At 35.3% G+C, this 19,936-nt stretch overlaps 1 protein-coding gene across 1 annotated transcript in view; it reads right to left on the bottom strand.

The window, feature by feature from the left end:
• COL21A1 (collagen type XXI alpha 1 chain) overlaps positions 1-19,936 on the bottom strand; it is a 188,441-nt gene that overhangs the window by 124,792 nt on the left and 43,713 nt on the right. The window lies entirely within an intron of this gene.

Genomic DNA, 19,936 nt, shown 5'->3' on the forward strand with positions numbered 1-19,936 from the left:
AGAAAGGGAATACTGATGAGAAGGAATTTGCCACAGCATGTAAAAAATCACTCAATCTGTTACACTCAGGTGTAACAGATTGGAAACCTGAGGAGTCTCTGCCACGCAACAAGCATTCCTTCATTCAGCAGTTCCTTCTGGTGAGCCTTAACTAAATATACGGAGTAGATAAGTAGTCCATAGAAAATTGGCAACAGTATAGAACAGCCTATTCCTGATCAGGAGAAAAACACCATAAGCAGATCCAAAGATTATCTAAATATCAGAAGTAGCAAAAAGTGTTTGTAAAATGGCAGTGATAAATACATTAAAGGATCTAGTGAATAAGATGGAAAACACGTACAAAGATGTGGGAAATTTCAGAAGGCAGATGAAAACTATACAAAAAGATACAAAGAAAAATGCTTGCAATTAAACAAACATCAGAAAATGGTTTATGCAATGGGTTTACCTGCATCCATTGGAGGAAAAGATAAGTAAACTTGAAGATAAGTCAATAGAAATTATCAAAAAATGAAACCCCAAGGCATAAAAACATGATAAAAGGAATAGAGCATCTAGAACTTATGGAACAATATCAAGTGATCTTGATTTAGCATATAAGTAAATTTTTCTGGTGAAAAGGAGAGAATGAAGAAATATTTGAAAAGACATGGCCAAACAGTTTCCAAATTAATGAAAGCCACCAATTCTCAGATCAAAGAACTTCAGCAAACCCCAAGTGAGACACAAAGTAAATCATGCCTACATACATCATATTCAATCAACTGAAAATCAAAATAAAATATAAAATTCCTAAAAGTGGCCAGAGGAAAAGTGATACATTACCTACAGAGGGACAGCAGTAAGAATTTTAGACAGAAATTTTCTGGTAATAAACTGAGCATTCAATCAGAAAGAGATAAAAATCCTAAATGTGTAGACATCTAATATTAAAGCTTCTAAATATATGAAACAAAAAATGAAAAAAAAAAGCAGAGACACATTAAAAATAATGTGAAGTTTTAATATCCAGTCCTCAGTATTATTTAATTAGAACAGAAAAAATTAGTAGTGGAACAGAAGGTTTGGACAACACCATTATTAACCAGTTTCACCTAGTTAATATTTACAAAACACTCCAACTAACAACAGAAGAAGACACATTGTTTTGTAATGCATATGAAACAGTCACCAAAAAGACAATATGCTGGAGAGAAAACAAGTCTCAGATTTCAAAAAATTGAAACCATACAGATTATGTTCCTTGACCAAAGGGCATTTAATTAGAAAATATTGGCGATGGCATCTGGATATGAAGTTTTGCGGAAATGCTTTTTATTAAAAATGTAACTTATTAATAGATAATTGGACCAGTTTCAATAAATAGTATTTTTCTAGGACTTTGGCTATTTCACCTGTCCACTTATCATCTTTCTATTATCTGTAGGATCTGTAGTTGTCCTACAGATTTTCAGAAGTGAAAGTCCTAAAATACTTTGAAATTAAGCAACATACTTCTAAATAATCCATGAGTTTTAAAAAGTCAGAGGAAAAGTTTTTAAATATTTCAAACTGAATAATTTTTTAAATCAAATATTTTGTGATACAGCTAAAGCAGCACTTACAGAGAAATTTTAGCTTTAAAAGCATATATTAAAAAAAAGAAACCAATATCTAAGCTTCCACCTTAAGAAGCTAGAAAAACTACAATAAAAAAGTAGAAAAAAAGTAGAAAAGTAGAAAAGGTATAAAAAACTATGAAATATAAATTTGAAAGACAATTAAAAAATAAATAATTAAAAAGTTAATTCTTTGGACAAATAAATATACTGATATGCCTTAGTAATTATAACCAAGAAACAACAGAGAAAACATAAATAATTGCCTAAGTCAGTATTCAAATAGAAAGCACCACTACAGATTGTATAAACATTAAAAGGGTAAGTGGACAGGCGAAATGAACAAAGTCTTTGAAAAACACTATTTATTGAAATTGGTCCAATTATTTGTTAAAGAAGTTAAATTATTAATCAAAAACATTCACACAAAGAAAACTCCTGGTCCAGATACCTTCACCAGTAATTTCTTCCAACAATTTCTACAAAACAGTCAAGGGAAAAAAATAAAATAAAACTATTTGTTTTGGTGGAATTAAATGAAATTAAAGGAGAAGTGAACTCCCCCCAATTTTTATTATGAGGCCAACATAACCCTAATTAAAAAAAAAACCTAGACAAAGATATTACAAAGTAAGAAAATTACAGTCCATTGATTTAGCATACAAGTAAATTTTCCATTATTCTTTATGAACAAGGATATAAAAATCTAAAACAAAATACTAGCTAATTAAATCTAGCAATATAATTTAAAATATCATGACCATGTGGGATTTATTAGAGAGATGCAAGATTGGTTTAACACTCAAAATTCAACTTATATAATGTACTTTGGTAAGAGACTAGAAAAAAAATCACATGAACATCTCAATTTATTGGTAGAGCATCAAAAGTTCCTAACAAAATTTAATACTCATTTATGATAAAACTTTCAGCAAACTAAGAGTAGGACTTAACCTATGAATGTGAATGCTGTCCATAAAAAAATCTACATACAACATCACATTGAGTTGTGAAATACTAAATTCTTTCCTTCTTAAATCAGTAAGTAGCTAAGGATACATTCTCATACCATTTCTATTCAAAAATGTACAAGGATAGTTCCAGCTACAGCCATGGGCACAAATGAGAAATAAAACATGTAAAGATTATAAAGGAAAAAATAAAACCATCATTTTTTATGGAAAACATGATAATCTACATAGAAAGTGGAATCTACAAAAACAATAGTAGAACAAAGTGAATTTAGCAAGGTCACAAGACACAAGATTAATGGTTTCTTTATTGGGAAAAAAATACCATTTTCAATAGTATCAAAAGTATTATAAATGTGGAAATAAAGCTAATGAAATATGGAAAGACCTCTGTACTGAAACATTGCAAAATTAAAGAAACCAAATAAATGGAGAGATCCATATTCAGAATTAAAAGACTCAATATTATTAACATGTCCACCCTCCACATATGGTCTATAGATTCAACAAAATCCCAATTTTTTAAATTAACAAATATTCTAAAACAGATATAAAATGCAAATGATTTTGAATTGGAACAGTCTTGAAAAAGAACTCTCTTAATAACAAAGTTGGAGAACTGATATTAACTGATACTGACTTATGTCAGTCTGCTTTCTGTTGTTATAACTCAATACCTGAGATGGAGTAATTTATAAAGAAAATACATTTATTTTTTATAGTTCTGAAGGCTGGAACGTCCAAAGTCTAAGGGCGAAATCTGGTGAGGACCTTACAGCTGGTGGGGGTTTTCTGCAGAGTCTCAATGTGGTGCAGGGTACCACATGGTGAGGGGGCTCAGGAGAGAGAGCCTACCTGGCTTTTTACAACATAACTACTTTCCTGATAACTAACCCACTCCCATGGTAACCCACTAATCAACTAACCCATGAAAAGGATGTATCTAACGGTGAGAACAGAACCCTCATGACCCAATCACCTCTTAAAGGACCCACCTCCCAGTACCTTTACACTGGAGATTAAGTTTCAACATGAGTTTCAGAGGGGGCAAACATCCAAACCATAGCAACTTACTATAAGCTGCAGAAATCAAGAAAGCATGGTACTATATTGACATAAAGATAGGCATAGAATAGAACACAATAGAGTTTCGGTAACAGACACACACTTACATGGTCGATTGATTTTCAACAAAAATGTCAAAGTAGTTGGATAGAAAAGGAAAGTCTTTTCAACAAACATTGCTGAATCAACTGAATAACACATGGAATAAAATGAACCTGGACTCCTACCTCATTTCACATAAGAAAATTAAATGGAACATAGATCTAGATGTAAAAACTAAAACTATAAGTCTTCAAAGAAAAAACATAAGAGAGTATCTTCACAACTTTGGATTAAGATGAATATTTCTCAGGACACAGAAACCACTAGCAGTTTTAAAATAAGTACATGAGATTTCATCAAAATTAAACATTTCCATTCCTTAAAAGACACCATTTAAGAATGCAAGCCAATGTTTGCATTAAATATTTCTGACAAATGACTCATATCAGAAAACATATAGATAATAAAAAGAAAAACAACACAATTTTTTCAAATGAGTAAAAGGTCTTGAACAGACATATTACAAAAGAAGATACAGAAATGGCCAATAAGCACATAAAATAGTACTCATCATCACTAGCCATCAGGGAAATGCACAGTAAAACCACAGTAAGGTATGATTTCACACCTACAAAAATAGCTAAAATTAAAAGACATAATATCCAATGTTTACATGTATATGTGAAGAAATTGGAATTCATTCATTGTTGGTGAGATTGAAAACAGATGTAATCACTTTAGAGAACTGTTAGGTAAAGTTTCTTATAAGGTTAAACTATGGCCAATGATTTTTCTGCTAGATATGTAACCTAGAGAAATGAAATTGTGTGTCCACAGCAAAAGACTTTAGCAATGTTTACAGTAGTTTTATTCATAATAATTCCAAACTAAAAATAACCCAAATGCTATCAACAGGACAATAAATATACAAGTTGTGTGATATATTCATACAATGAAATACTACTCAGCAGCTCTGGGCAGGGAATCTCTGAAAATAAGGCAGCAGCGCCAGTCAGGAACTTATAGATAAAACTCCCATCTCCCTGGACAGAGCACCTGGGGGAAGGGCAGCTGTGGGCACAGCTTCAGCAGACTTAAATTTCCCTGCCTGACGGCTATGAAGAGATCAGTGGACATGCCAGCACAGCGTTCGAGCTCTGCTAAGGGTCGGACTGCCTCCTCACGTGGGTCCCTGACGCCCGTTTATCCTGGGTCCCCAGTAGGGACCAACAGACACCTCATAGAGAAGAGCTCTGGCTGGCATCTGGCAGGTGCCCCTCTGGGACAAAGCTTCCCTGGAAAGGGGAAAGAACAGGCAGCAATCTTTGCTGTTCTGCAGACTCCACTGGTGATACCCAGGCAAACAGGATGTGGAATGGACCTCCAGGAAACTCCAGTGGACGTGCAGCAGACAGTTTCCTGACTGTCAGAAGGAAAACTAACAAACAGAAAGGAATAGCACGTCCACTCAAGGACCCCATCTGAAGGTCACCAACATCAAAGACCAAAGGCAGATAAATCCACAAAGATGGGGAGAAACCAGTGCAAAAAGGCTGAAAATTCCAAAAACCAGAACACCTCTTCTCCTCCAAAGGATCACAACTCCTCGCCAGCAAGGGAACAAAACTGCGCAGAGAATGAGTTTGACGAATTGACAGAAGTAGGCTTCAGAAGGTGGGTAATAACAAACTCCTTCAAGCTAAAGGAGCATGTTCTAACCCAAAGCGAGGAAGCTAAGAACCTGGAAAAAAGGTTAGATGAATTGATAACTAGAATAACCAGTTTAGAGAAGAATATAAATGACCTGATGGAGCTGAAAAACACAGCACGAGAACTTCCTGAAGCATAAACAAGTATCAATAGCTGAATCAATCAAGCGGAAGAAAGGATATCAGAAATTGAAGATCAACTTAATGAAATAAAGTGAAAAGACAAGATTAGAGAAAAAAGAATAAAAAGGAATGAATAAAGCCTCCAAGAAATATGGGAATATGTGAAAAGACCAAATCTATATTTGATTGATGTACCTGAAAGTGACAGGGAGAATGGAACCAAGTTGGAAAACACACTTCAGGATATTTTCCAGGAGAACTTCCCCAACCTAGCAAGACAGGCCAACATTCAAATTCAGGAAATACAGAGAACACCACAAAGATACTCCTCGAGAAGAGCAACCCCAAGACACATAATTGTCAGATTCACCAAGGTTGAAATGAAGAAAAAAATGTTAAGGGCAGCCAGAGAGAAAGGTCAGGTTACCCATAAACAGAAGCCCATCAGACTAACAGTGGATCTCTCAGCAGAAACCCTCTAAGCCAGAAGAGAGTGGGGGCCAATATTCAACATTCTTAAAGAAAAGAATTTTCAACCCAGAATTTCATATCCAGCCAAACTAAGCTTCATAAGCTAAGGAGAAATAAAATCCTTTAGAGACAAGCAAATGCTGAGATTTTATCACCATCAGGTCTGCCTTACAAGAGCTCCTGAAGGAAGCACTAAACATGGCAAGGAAAAACTGGTAGCAACCACTGCAAAAACATACAAAATTGTAAAGACCATGGACACTATGAAGAAACAAATTCAAAAGCTAGCAGAAGACAAGAAATAACTAAGATCAGAGCAGAACTGAAGAAAATAGAGACACGAAAAACCCTTCAAAAAATCAATGAATCCAGGAGCTGGTTTTTTGAAAAGATCAACAAAATAGACAGACTGCTAGCAAGACTAATAAAGAAGAAAAGAGAGAAGAATCAAATAGATGCAATAAAAAATGATATAGGGGATATCACCACTGATCTCACAGAAATACAAACTACCATCAGAGACTACTATAAACATGTCTACGCAAATAAACTAGAAAATCTAGAATAAATGGATAAATTCCTGGACACATACACCCTCCCACGTCTAAACCAGGAAAAAGTTGAATCCCTGAATAGAGCAATAACAAGTTCTGAAATTGAGGCAGTAATTAATAGCCTACCAACCAAAAAAGTCCAGGTCCAGATGGATTTACAGCCAAATTCTGCCAGAGGTAAAAAGAGGAGCTGGTATCATTCCTTCTGAAACTATTCCAAACAATAGAAAAAGAGGGAATCCTCCCTAACTCATTTTATGAGGCCAGCATCATCCTGATACCAAAACCTGGCAGAGACACAACAAAAAAAGAAAATTTCAGGCAAATATCCCTGATGCACATCGACGCAAAAATCCTCAATAAAATACTGGCAAACCGAATCCAGCAGCACATCAAAAACCTTATCCACCACAATCAAGTCAGGTTCATCCCTGGGATGCAAGGCTGGTTCAACATATGCAAATCAATAAATGTGATTCATCACATAAACAGCAACAATGTCAAAAGCCACATGATTATCTCAATAGGTGCAGAAAAGGCCTTCAACAAAATTCAACACCCCTTCATGCTAAAAACTCCCCATAAGCTAGGTATCGATGGAACGTATCTTAAAATAGTAAGAGCTATTTATGACAAACCCACAGCCAATATCATACTGAATAGGCAAAAACTGGAAGCATTCCCTTTGAAAACCGTCACAAGACAAGGATGCCCTCTCTCACCATTCCTTTTCAACATAGTATTGGAACTTCTGGCCAGGGCAATCAGGCAAGAGAAAGAAATATTGGGTATTCAAATAGGAAGAGAGGAAGTCGAATTTTCTCAGTTTGCAGATGACAAGATTGTATATTTAGAAAACCCCATTGTCTCAGCCCAAAATCTTCTTAAGCTGGTAAGCACTTCAGCAAAGTCTCAGGATACAAAATCAATGTGCAAAAAGCACAAGTATTCCCATACACCAATAACAGACAAACAGAGAGCCAATAATCCCAGCGCTTTGGGAGTCAGAGGTGGGCGGATCACGAGGTCAGGAGTTCAAGACCAGCCTGACCAACATGGTGAAACCCATCTCTACTAAAAATACAAAAAAAAAAAAAAAAAAGTTGGGTGTGGTGGCAGTTGCCTGTAATCCCAGCTACTGGGGAGGCTGAGGCAGGAGAAATGCTTGAACCAGGGAAGCAGAGGTTGCAGGGAGCTGAGATCACACCACTGTACTCCAGCCTGGATGACAGGGCAAGATTCTATCTCAAAAAAAAAAAAAAAAAATCCAGAGAGCCAAATCATGAGTGAACTCCCATTCACTATTGCTACAAAGAGAATAAAATACCTAGGAATACAACTTACAAGGGAAGGACCTCTTCAAGAAGAACTACAAACCACTGCTCAAGGAAATAAGAGAGGACACAAACAAATGGGAAAACAGTCCATGCTCATGGAAAGGAAGAATCAGTATCATGAAAATGGCCATACTGCCCACTGCTTTTCTTCACAGAACTGGAAAAAACTACTTTAAACTTCATATAGAACCAAAAAAGAACCCACATAACCAAGACAATCCTAAGCAAAAAGAACAAAGCTGGAGGCATCATGCTACCTGACTCCAAACTATACTATGAGGCTACAGTAACCAAAACAGCATGGTACGGGTACCAAAACAGATATATAGACCAATGGAACAGAACAGAGGCCTCAGAGATAAAACCACATATCTACAACGATCTTATCTTTGACAAACCTGACACAAACAAGCAACAGGGAAAAGATTCCCTATTAATAAATGGTGTTGGGAAAACTAGCTAGCCATATGCAGAAAAGTGAAACTGGACCCCTTCCTTACACCATATACAAAAATCAACTCAAGATAGATTAAAGACTTAAACATAAGACCTTAAACCATAAAAATCCCAGAAGAAAACCTAGGCAATACCATTCAGGACATAGGCATGGGCAAAGACTTCATGTCTAAAATACCAAAAGCAATGGCAACAAATGCTAAAATTGACAAATGGGATCTAATTAAACTAAAGAGTTTCTGCATAGAAAAAGAAACTACCATCAGAGTGGGAGAAAATTTTTGAAATCTATCCATCTATCCAACTGACAAAGGGCTAATATCCAGAATCTACATAGAACTTAAACAAATTTACAAGAAAAAAAAACAACCCCATCAAAAAGTGGACAAAGGATAAGAGCAGACATTTCTCAAAAAAAGACATTTATGCAGCCAACAAGCATATGAAAAAAGCTCATCATTACTGGTCATTAGAGAAATACAAATCAAAACTACAATGAGATACCATCTCATGCCAGTTAGAATGACAATCATTAAAAAGTCAAGAAACAACAGATGCTGGAGAGGATGTGGAGAAATAGGAATGCTTTTACACTGTTGGTGGGAGTGTAAATTAGTTCAACCATTGTAGAAGACAGTGTGGTGATTCCTCAAGGATCTAGAACTAGAAATACCATTTGACCCAGCAATCCCAGGATTATAAATCATTCTACTGTAGGGACATATGCACACGTATGTTTATTGCAGCACTATTCACAATGGCAAAGACTTGGAACCAACCCAAATGTCCATCAATGATAGACTGGATTAAGAAAATGTGGCACATATACACCATGGAATACTATGCAGCCATAAAAAAGGATGAGTTCATGTCCTTTGCAGGGACATAGATGAAGCTGGGAATCACCATTCTCGGCAAACTATTCCAAGAACAGAAAATCAAACACCGCATGTTCTCACTCATAAGTGGGAGTTGAACAATGAGAACACATGGACCCAGGGAGGGTAATATCACACACCAGGGCCTGTCAGGGGGTGGGGGCCTAGGGATAGCATTAGGAGAAATTCCCAATGTAGGTGACAGGTTGATGGGTGCAGCAAATCACCCTGGCATTTGTATACCTATGTAACAGAACTGCACATTCTGTTGATATATCCCAGAACTTAAAGTATAATAAAAAATAAAAATTTAAAAATTTAAAAAAAGAAATACTAATCAGCAATCAAAAAACATGAACTGTTATAGGAAACAACATGAATAAATTTAAAACACATTGTATTTAATAACAGAAGCCAGACACAAAATAATGCATACACTATGTTTCCAGTTGTATGAAGCCCCAAAACAGGCAAAACTAATCTATGGTGTTAGAAATCAGGAAACCTTTGCCTGAAAGTGGCACAAGTAAACTTCCTGGGTAACAGACATAGGCTACATTTGCAAAGTCAGTATTCAGATATATGAACTCATCTAAGGCAATTAAACCAGATGTGTTATATCTGTATAATTTATTGTCTATAAATTATACTTCAATGAAAAAAAACTAGTCCATTACTGTCAATTTCCAAATTAGGCCCACCCCTCTGCATAAAGAGTTATAAAGGTACAAAAGGAGGTTTTTTTGTTTTTTTTTTTTTTTGAGAAGGAGTCTCACTCTGTCACCAGGCTGGACTGCAGTGGTGCTATCTCAGCTCACTGCAGTCTCCACCTCCCGGGCTCAAGCAATTCTCCTCCCTCAGCCTCCCGATTAGCTGGGACTACAGGCGTGTGACACCATGCCCAGTTAACTTTTGTATTTTTAGTAGAGACTGGGTTTCACCATATTGGCCAGGATGGTCTTGATTTCTTGATCTCATGATCCCAAAGTGCTGGGATTACAGGAGTGAGCCACCATGCCCAGCTGAGAGGCATTTTTGATGAGTCATCACCAGGATGTGCTGTTTTATGGTAACAACATGTCCTAATAAATTTTCACCACCTTTCTTCCCATAAGCCTCAAAATTAAGTTATTAAGTTCCTCTACCAAAAATATCTCAGTATTTCTATGTATATGTAATTCATTCAGATTTTTTGGGCAAAGTTAATTCCCTGATGTTATTATAATTTAAATTGACAATCATTAAAATAGAAGATACAAAAGGATACTAAATTCATATTATTACCATGTTATTTAATCATTAAAACTGGTGTGTTTCCTAAATATTTCATTATACACATGTTTATGTACACTTCAAATGAAGTTAGGCTTATCAAGTTTTAACACTTAGTTGAATAGGGAGTGTGTTAAACATATGGAAGCCCTAACCCTAATCCAGTAGCTTCAGATTGTAGGGGAAGGGACCAATTATTCTTTAAAAATAAATAAATGAATCTCCTCATATGCTAACATGCACCAAAGTTTTATAAATTCTAGTATGGGGCAATGCAAAATGGTAAATAAGAAAAAAAGTCCCTATTCCCTTGGTAGAGAAGTAAATTAGCAACCCAAAATAGGGTAGTATAACTCAGAATTTCTACAAGCAAAAAAATTATAAAGCCTTGATACTCAGAGTAATCAGGTGACCTTTAGCATTCCCATATCTCAAATGTTAAGGTGTATAAAAATCACTTAGAGATCTTATTAAAATGTAGATACTGATTACATAGCTTTAGTTTGTAGATGAAGGGTCTTCATTTTGGCTGCAGTTTGAATGTTTGTCCCCTCCAAAATTCATGTTAAAACTTAATCCTTAATGCAGCAGTACTGAGAGGCAGGGCTTTTAAAAGGTGATTGGGTCATGAGGGCTCTGCCTTTTCGAATGGGTTAATCCATTCACAGATTAGTGAATTAATAAATTAATAAATTAATGGACTAGAATAGGAATGGGACTGGTGGCTTTATGAAAAAAGGAAGAGAGACCTCAGCTAGCATGCTCAGTCCCCTCACCATGTGAAGCCCTCTGCAGGCTTGTGACTCTGCAGAGAGTCCCCACAAGCATGGAGGCCTCACCAGATGTGGCCTCTTGACCTTGGATTTCTCAGCCTCCATAAGAAATAATTTTTTTCTTTATAAATTATGCAGTTTTGAGTATTCTCTTACAAGCAATAGAAAACGTACTAAAACAACTTCTAGCAAGCTCCCAAGTGATGCTGATTCTGCTGGTCCATAGACCATACTTTGTGTATTTAGGTGCTAAAAGTTTTTGTCTTTGGTTGTTCTTTTCCCAAAAGTAAAAATAGTGTTGAAATTTCTACAACATCAGGAATAGTATCTCCCCGGTTTTAAGAATCTGAGCCCCAGTCTCTCTGTCTTCCTGAAACAAATGTGGTGGGGGAGGGAAAGAGGGGCAGAATTGTGAGTATTTTAATATCTATTTTAGTTAACTTAGAATACTAAGAAAAAAAAGAGAGACAACTTGAATAAATACAATTATAATTAAAGAGGAGCCATTATAAATGATAGTTCAGAGACACAAAAAATTATGAGACTACTATAAAAATTATATGCTAACAAACTGCATAACATAAATAAATTTCTAGAAACTTAAAACTTACCAAAACTGAATGATGATGAAATACAAAATCCTAACAGACCTAGAACTAGTAAAGAGATTAAATCAGTAAACAAAACCTCCCAACAGAAAAGGTCCAGGAGCAGACAGCTTCATGATGAATTCTATTAGACTTTAAAAGGAGAATTAATGCCAATTCTCCCCAAACTCTTCCAAAAAATTAAAGAAAAGAAAATACTTCAAACTCATTTTATGAGGCTGGCTTTACCCTAATAACAAAGCTAGACAAGAACACTACAAGAAAAAAAATCACAGGCCCTGATGAACATGGATGTAAAATTTCTCAATAACCTACTAGTAAACTAAATTCAGCAGTACATTCAAAGTGTCATATGCATGACCTAGTGGGATTTATCCCTGAGATGCAAAGATGGTCCAACATAGGTAAATCAATAAACATGATGTACCACATTAAAAACAAAGAATAAAATTATACGATCATCTAAATACATACCAAAACAAAAGCATCTGACAAAATTCTCCATCATTTCATAATTTAAAAAACTCAACAAATTAGGCATGGAATGAATGAACTTCAAGATAATAAAAGCCATATATGACAAATCCACAGCTAACATTATACTAATGGTTAAAAGCTGAAAGCTTTTCCTCTAAGATCAGGAAGAAACAAGGGTGCCCAGTCTCACTACTTCTCTACAACATAGTACTGGAAGTCCTAGCTAAACCAATTAGGCAAGAAAAAGAAATGAAGGCATCCAAATTGGAAAGGAAGAAGTAAGATTGTCTCTATTAGCATGTGACATAATCTTATTACAGAAGACCATAAAGACTCTACCAAGAAAGTATTAAAAGAAGTACATTCAATAAACTTGTGGGATACAAAATCAACATATAAAAGTCAGTTGCCATTTCTATGTATTAATAATGAACTAACCTAAAACAAATTAAGAAAGGAATATAATTTACAATAGCATCAAAAGGAATAAAATACTCAAGAATAAATTTAACCAAGGAGGCAAAATATCTGTACATTGAAAACTCTAAAACATTGATGAAAGAAATTGAAGAAGACACAGATACAATTCTTCACTCTGATAAATGGAAAGATATCCATGTTCATGAATTGGAGGAATTAATATTGTTAAAATGTCCATACCACCCAAAGGGATCTATAGATTTAGTTCAATCATTATCAAGATCCCAATGGCATTTTTTACAAAAATAGAAAAATTAAGTCCTAAAATTTGTATGGAACCACAAAAAAACCCAAATATCTAAAGCAATCTTGAACAAGAAGAACAAAGCTGGAGGCATCACACTTCCTGATTCAAGTTATATTATAAAGCTATAGTAATTAAAACAATATGGCACTTGCATAAAAACAGATGCACAAACCACTGGAACAGAATAGAGAACCAAGAAATAAATCCACGCATATATAGTTAACTAATTTTCCACAAAATGTCAAGAAAGGATAGTCTCTTCAACAAATAATGCTGGGAAAACTAGATGTCCATGTGGAAAAGAATGAAATTGGACCCTTACAGCATACACAAAAACTAACTCAAAATGGATTAAAGACAAACAAAAGACCTGAAATCACAAAACTCCTAGAAGAAAACACGGGGGAAAAGCTTAATAACACTGGTCTCGGCAATGACTTTTTGTATTTGACAACAAAAGCATAGACAACAAAGATAAAAATAAACAAGTGGGACTACATCAAACTAATAAGTTTATGCACAGCAAAGGAAACAATTGATGAAACAAAAAGGTAATCTACAGAATGGAAGAAAATGTCTGCAAACCATATATCTGATAAAGAATTAGTATCTAAAATACATATGAAACCCATACAATTCAATAGCAAATAAAAAAACTGATTAAAGAATAGGCAAATGATGTAAATAGACAATTTTCCAAAGAAGACATACAAATGGTCAACAGGTATATAAGATGTTCAGCATCACTACATCACTAGTTATCAGGGAAATGCAAATCAAAGTAGCACCACTTCACACTTGTTAGCACGGCTATTTTCAAAAAGTCAAAAGATAGCAAGCGTTGGTGAAGATTGGAGAAAAGGGAACACTTGTACACTGTTGGTGGAACTTTAAATTGGTACAGCCATTATGAAAAATAGTATAGAGGTTCCTCAAAAAAATTAAAAACAGAACTACTATATGAACCAGTAATTTTACTACTGGAGATGTTTCCAAAGGAAATAAAATCACTATCTCAAAGAGGTATCTACAGTCCCATATTCAATGCAGCATTATTTACAGTAGCCGAGATATGGAAACAACCTAAGTGTTCATCAACTGAAGAATGAATAAAGAAACTGGGGTGTGTGTACACGTATACACACTCACACAGGAGAGAATACTATTTAGACTTACAAAAAAAGGAAATCCTCCCATTTGCAACAACATGGATAAAGCTGGAGGACAGTGAGCTAAGTGAATAAGCCATACGCAGAAAGACAAATACTGCATGATCACATGTTGAAATCTAAAAAATAAAAGTCAAACTCAGAAACAGAGAGTAGAATGTTGATTAACCCAGGCTGGGGAGGAGGAAGAGAGGAGATGTTGGTCAAAGGGTGCAAATTTTGAGATATATGATGAATACATTCTGGAGACCTAATGTACAGCATAGTAACTACAGTTCATAATTTATTTTATACTTGAAATTAGCTGAGAGAATAGATCTCAAGTTTCCTTACCACAGAAAAAAATGATACCTAATGAGGTAATTGATATGCTAGTTAGCTTGATTGTGGTAATCATTTCATAATGTATACTTATATCACATCATGTGGTCAACCTAAAATATATACAATTTTTATTTGTCAGTCTTACCTCAAAAAGCTGGGGTAAAATTGTTAAACCTCACATAAATAATGATTAAAATGAGAAAAAAAGAATACAGGCCAACAAGGCCTGCAGCACAATCCATAGACCAATGAATGGCATACTAAGCAAACAAAAAGTATTTTATATTAAGAAACAAAAAGTGAAAGGGAGAGTAAGGAGGCCATGCTTTCAGCTCTATTTCACATGTCATTTGGAAATACTATATCATAGCTCATCTTCCTTCTCAGTAAGAAATTAAATGGGTCATTAGACACTTTGCCTATATTCTAGTTTTCCAAAAGCTTTAGAATATGTATGCTTAAAATTTGTCTTGATATGAATTTGGAATAACTATGGTGGCAGGAGTGAACTAAGATGGAAAATAATGGTTTCCCTCAAGAATGACATTACTAATTAAAACATGAGTTTTCTTTTTTATTAACTGAAAGGGGCTCTACAGATGTAGAAGGACTAGGATGATATTTGGAGTCAGAGATCCTGGGCATAGACATTGAATCTTTCCCTTCTCCACTCTTCCCACAAAACCTTGTGAGAAATGCTACCACAGAGACAGAGGTACAGTGCTGCAATTCACCTGCAGAATTGGGTCTAACCTGTATCCAGAACTGCTTAAAGCCTGCTTGTGATGGTAACTATTACAGTTGTAGGGTCTCCATTAAATGATGCTTATATCCTCAACAGCAGAAAGTCCTTGGTTTCTTGCCTCACTTCTAGTGAATTGGGCTGTAAAGAATATTGATATAGATGCTACCTTCTCAAATATGGAATTCTGGTTTTTTTAATCAACCTTTTAATGGTACATAAATAATTCTTAATGGGTGACAGAAAAAGAAGAAATTATTTTTACCAGAATGTAGGAACTTAAACTGAGCTCACCTGTTAATATGGAATATATAGTAGGCTAAATAGACACCAAGAAATCCAGATTATAGAGTTAACACTGCCATTAACTAACTATAACTTAAAGAACATCCTTCTTAGTAGTTTTCTAATGCTTAGAAAAAAGAGAGGTAAACTTGGTAATCTGTATCTTCCTTTTCAACTATGAAAACAATGATTCATATTATCTGTCATCAAAGGATTATTGTGATAATTAAAATTTATACTTTTAAAACTGCTTTGAGAAAACTTTGGTTTATTTAATCTTGAGAATGTTGAGAGAATAAGGCCTGATTGGGTCATATGGTTTGCCTCCTGCATGTACTCAAAAGCAACAGACTCAAAAACCAAGTTTGCTGACTCCAGAATCCTTTCCATTACATTCATTCAACGACAAACATTTATTAAGTGCCTACTATGTGGCAGATACTCTTTTAGGTGCTGGGAATTCAGAGGTGACAAAACTAAATAAGGAATCTGCTTCCATGCAGTTTGTACCAGAGACTAAATAAATACATGAGATCATTTCAGATACTGGTAAGTGTATAATGAAAACAGTAATGTATCACTTGAGGCCAGGAGGAGAGGAAAGGCTCTGTTAGATTTGGAGGTCAAAGAAGGCCTCTCTAAAAAGGTAACACTTGAGCTGACACTTAAGCAACAGGAAGGAGCCACACTTGATCAGATCTGGGGACAAGATTTCCATTCCATTGATGGAGTAAGTTTGGTTTGTCCCAGGAACAGAAAGGTCAGTGAGTCATGCATGTGGGAGCAAGAGGAAGAATGACAGGGACTAAAGTAAAGTAGCATGATTCACAAGCATTATGTTCAGTTTAGAATTGTTTTTCCTAAATGCGAAGTGTGTCTATTAAAGGGTTTTAAGCATGGGTGCATCATGATCTGCTTTTTTAAAATTATTATACTTTAAGTTTTAGGGTACATGTGCACAACGTGCAGGTTGGTTACATATGTATACATGTGCCATGTTGGTGTGCTGCACCCAGTAACTCATCATTTAACATTAGTTATAACTCCTAATGCTATCCCTCCCCACTCCCCTCACCCCACAACAGGCCCTAGTGTGATGTTCCCCTTCCTGTGTCCATGTGTTCTCATTGTTCAATTCCCACCTATGAGTGAGAACATGCAGTGTTTGGTTTTTTGTCCTTGTGATAGTTTGCTGAGAATGATGGTTTCCAGCTTCATTCATGTCCCTACAAAGGACATGAACTCATCATTTTTTATGGCTGCATAGTATTCCATGGTGTATATGTGCCACATTTTCTTAATCCAGTATATCATTGTTGGACATATGGCTTGGTTCCAAGTCTTGGCTATTGTGAATAGTGCCGCAATAAACATATGGGTGCATGTGTCTTTATAGCAGCATGATTTATAATCCTTTGGGTATATACCCAGTAATGGGATGGCTGGGTCAAATGGTACTTCTAGTTCTAGATGCCTGAGGAATCGCCACACTGACTTCCACAATGGTTGAACTAGTTTACAGTCCCACCAACAGTGTAAAAGTGTTCCAATTTCTCCACATCCTCTCCAGCACCTGTTGTTTCCTGACTTTTTAATGATCGCCATTCTCACTGGTGTGAGATGGTATCTCATTGTGGTTTTGATTTGCATTTCTCTGACGGCCAGTGATGATGAGCATTTTTTCATGTGTCTGTTGGCTGCATAAATGTCTTCTTTTGAGAAGTGTCTGTTCATATCCTTTGCCCACTTTTTGATGGGGTTGTTTGTTTTTTTCTTGTAAATTTGTTGGAGTTCATTGTAGATTCTGGATATTAGCCCTTTGTCAGATGAGTAGGCTGCAAAAATTTTCTCCCATTCTGTAGGTTGCCTGTTCACTCTGATGGTAGTTTCTTTTGCTGTGCAGAAGCTCTTTAGTTTAATTAGATCCCATTTGTCAATTTTGGCTTTTGTTGCCATTGCTTTTGGTGTTTTGGACACGAAGTCCTTGCCCATGCCTATGTCCTGAATGGTATTGCCTAGGTTTTCTTCTAGGGTTTTTATGGATTTAGGTTTAACATTTAAGTCTTTAATCCATCTTGAATTAATTTTTGCGTAAGGTGTAAGGAAGGGATCCAGTTTCAGCTTTCTACATATGGCTAGCCAGTTTTCCCAGCATCATTTATGAAATAGGGAATCGTTTCCCCATTGCTTGTTTTTGTCAGGTTTGTCAAAGATCAGATAGTTGTAGATATGCGGCATTTAAAAATTTAAGAATTCATTTGTATGTGTCTTTATATGTATTAATTTCTCATAAAGCTATGAGAAATAAGTTAAAGTATGGAAACCACAAAGAAATGGGTCTGACAATTAGTGAGCTCTTAATAAATAGAAGCTATTGTCATAATTATAGACAAAAATACATTTCAATTTTTAAAATGACAATAAATGCTTGAATAAGAAGCATAAAGACTTATAGCCAACCCACTATTTAACTGTTACATTTTAGTATACTAAAAATTAATGAGAAACTAAAGCATTCATTTTTAAACTTGTTTCATAAAAATGTTTACTCTTCCCTCAGTTACTGAATATTATTTAATATTATTTGAATACCTGGCTTGAAGTATAAGAACAGAATAATAATCCATTTCCAATTGAAAAAGTTCAGGATCAAAGGAAATCCCCTAAAACACTGATTTTGATTAACCCTAATCAAGGATAGTACAGATGAAAGATTAAACTATCTTTCAATCTAGATGATCAAGACTGAAGTTTTTACTCTTTCCAAAGAAAGATCTATTTTTTAAAAATGCAGTGTGAAAAGGTAACTAAAGAGTATAACACCAAAAATGCAGGGGTAAAGGCATCATATATGTGTCAATTAATTAATAAAACTGTGTATTGTTTTTCTGGAGGAAAAAGGGAAAATCACAGCATTTCCCGTTGCTACAGTAATGGCTTGGCTTCTAGCCATTTTTGAAGCTAAAAACCCAAGAGCACACATCCATCTTCCTTATCTCCCCTAAATTTAATGGATAACTCATAAGGAGGACCACTTTGCCATTCTCTTTCATCACTGCATGATTAGTGCCTCAAATCGTACTTGGCAAATCACTGACCCTCAATAAATGTTGGTTTAATTCGATCTTTTTCTACTTCCAGCATCTCTTCTATCATCCTCTTATTTGACCCCACTGATAATGCCTTCCTCATCTCACACTTAGTCTACAGTGGTATCCACCTAAGTGATCTCTTAACCACTATCACATCCCCATCTAATTTAAACTGCTAGTTTCAGAGTCTGTTTTCACACTGCAGAGTAGGTATTTCTTGATTGGGTTGTACACTATATAACATAATATCCGTCAAAACCACACATGAAAGAGAGAACTGCAGTAACTTGCTTGTCTGGACTTTGTATGAATAGTTTAAAAATCTAATCTGGCCATAGCAACTTCTAAATATTCAAGCAACAAAAGAATATACATGTCTATATAATGAGACCAGTACAAGCCAAGAAATGGTGTACAGTGTATTTTATTTGCCTGTGCCAGCAAATGCACTGAAAACAGGCCACAGGATTCCATTGGTGATTTTAAACTCTGCTTATAAATGCAGCCTTTTTCTCTAGCTCTAAATTCCTCTTACATTACATTAATTAGCCTAATTTCTTACTTGTTTTTCTTGACTCAGCTTTGACAATAAAATATTGTCAAAATATTTTATTTTACTGGTTTCCAAATGGAAAACTAATAAAACTTCTAAGACTAATAAAATTTCTAACTCAGGTCAAAATTTTTCTCCAACTATCTAACCTTCCAATTCATTCATGATACACCAAAAAGAATTCTGGATAGCAAGTCAAGTGATGTGAGTTCCAGTCCTGGATGTGCCTGGTTTGCCTACTTAGAAAATACAGTGTTAGCATATCCAAGGTTAAATAATACAGGATAGTAAATCAAAATAAATGGCATAGACAAAAGAGGAGTCAGTGAAAGGAAATGAATGGAAATGAGCACTCTTTGAGACATCAAGTGATATGAATAAAATCATCAATAAGTAACTCTAGCACCCCAATTGCAGTTTCTAAATATCATTTTCCATTAAAAGGAACCAAAGCTCTTTGGAAAAACAGCAGATTCCAGATCTGGGGCATGTGAGACATAAGACAGATATCTTGTCATTCTGAAAACAAGAAAACTGTCGAAATCTACTGGGATTAGATCAACGGGACCCAAGAGCCAATTTGAAAGGCTTCCATTGACTAAAGACGAAATCATTTGATTATTTAATTTCCAGGCAAGATGGCCGAATAGGAACAGCTCCAGTCTGCAGTTCCCAGCAAGATCAACACAGAAGGTGGGTGATTTCTG

The sequence above is a fragment of the Pan troglodytes genome, chromosome 5, assembly GCF_028858775.2.
Source record: "Pan troglodytes isolate AG18354 chromosome 5, NHGRI_mPanTro3-v2.0_pri, whole genome shotgun sequence".
In the NCBI taxonomy this organism is placed as follows: Eukaryota; Metazoa; Chordata; class Mammalia; order Primates; family Hominidae; genus Pan; species Pan troglodytes.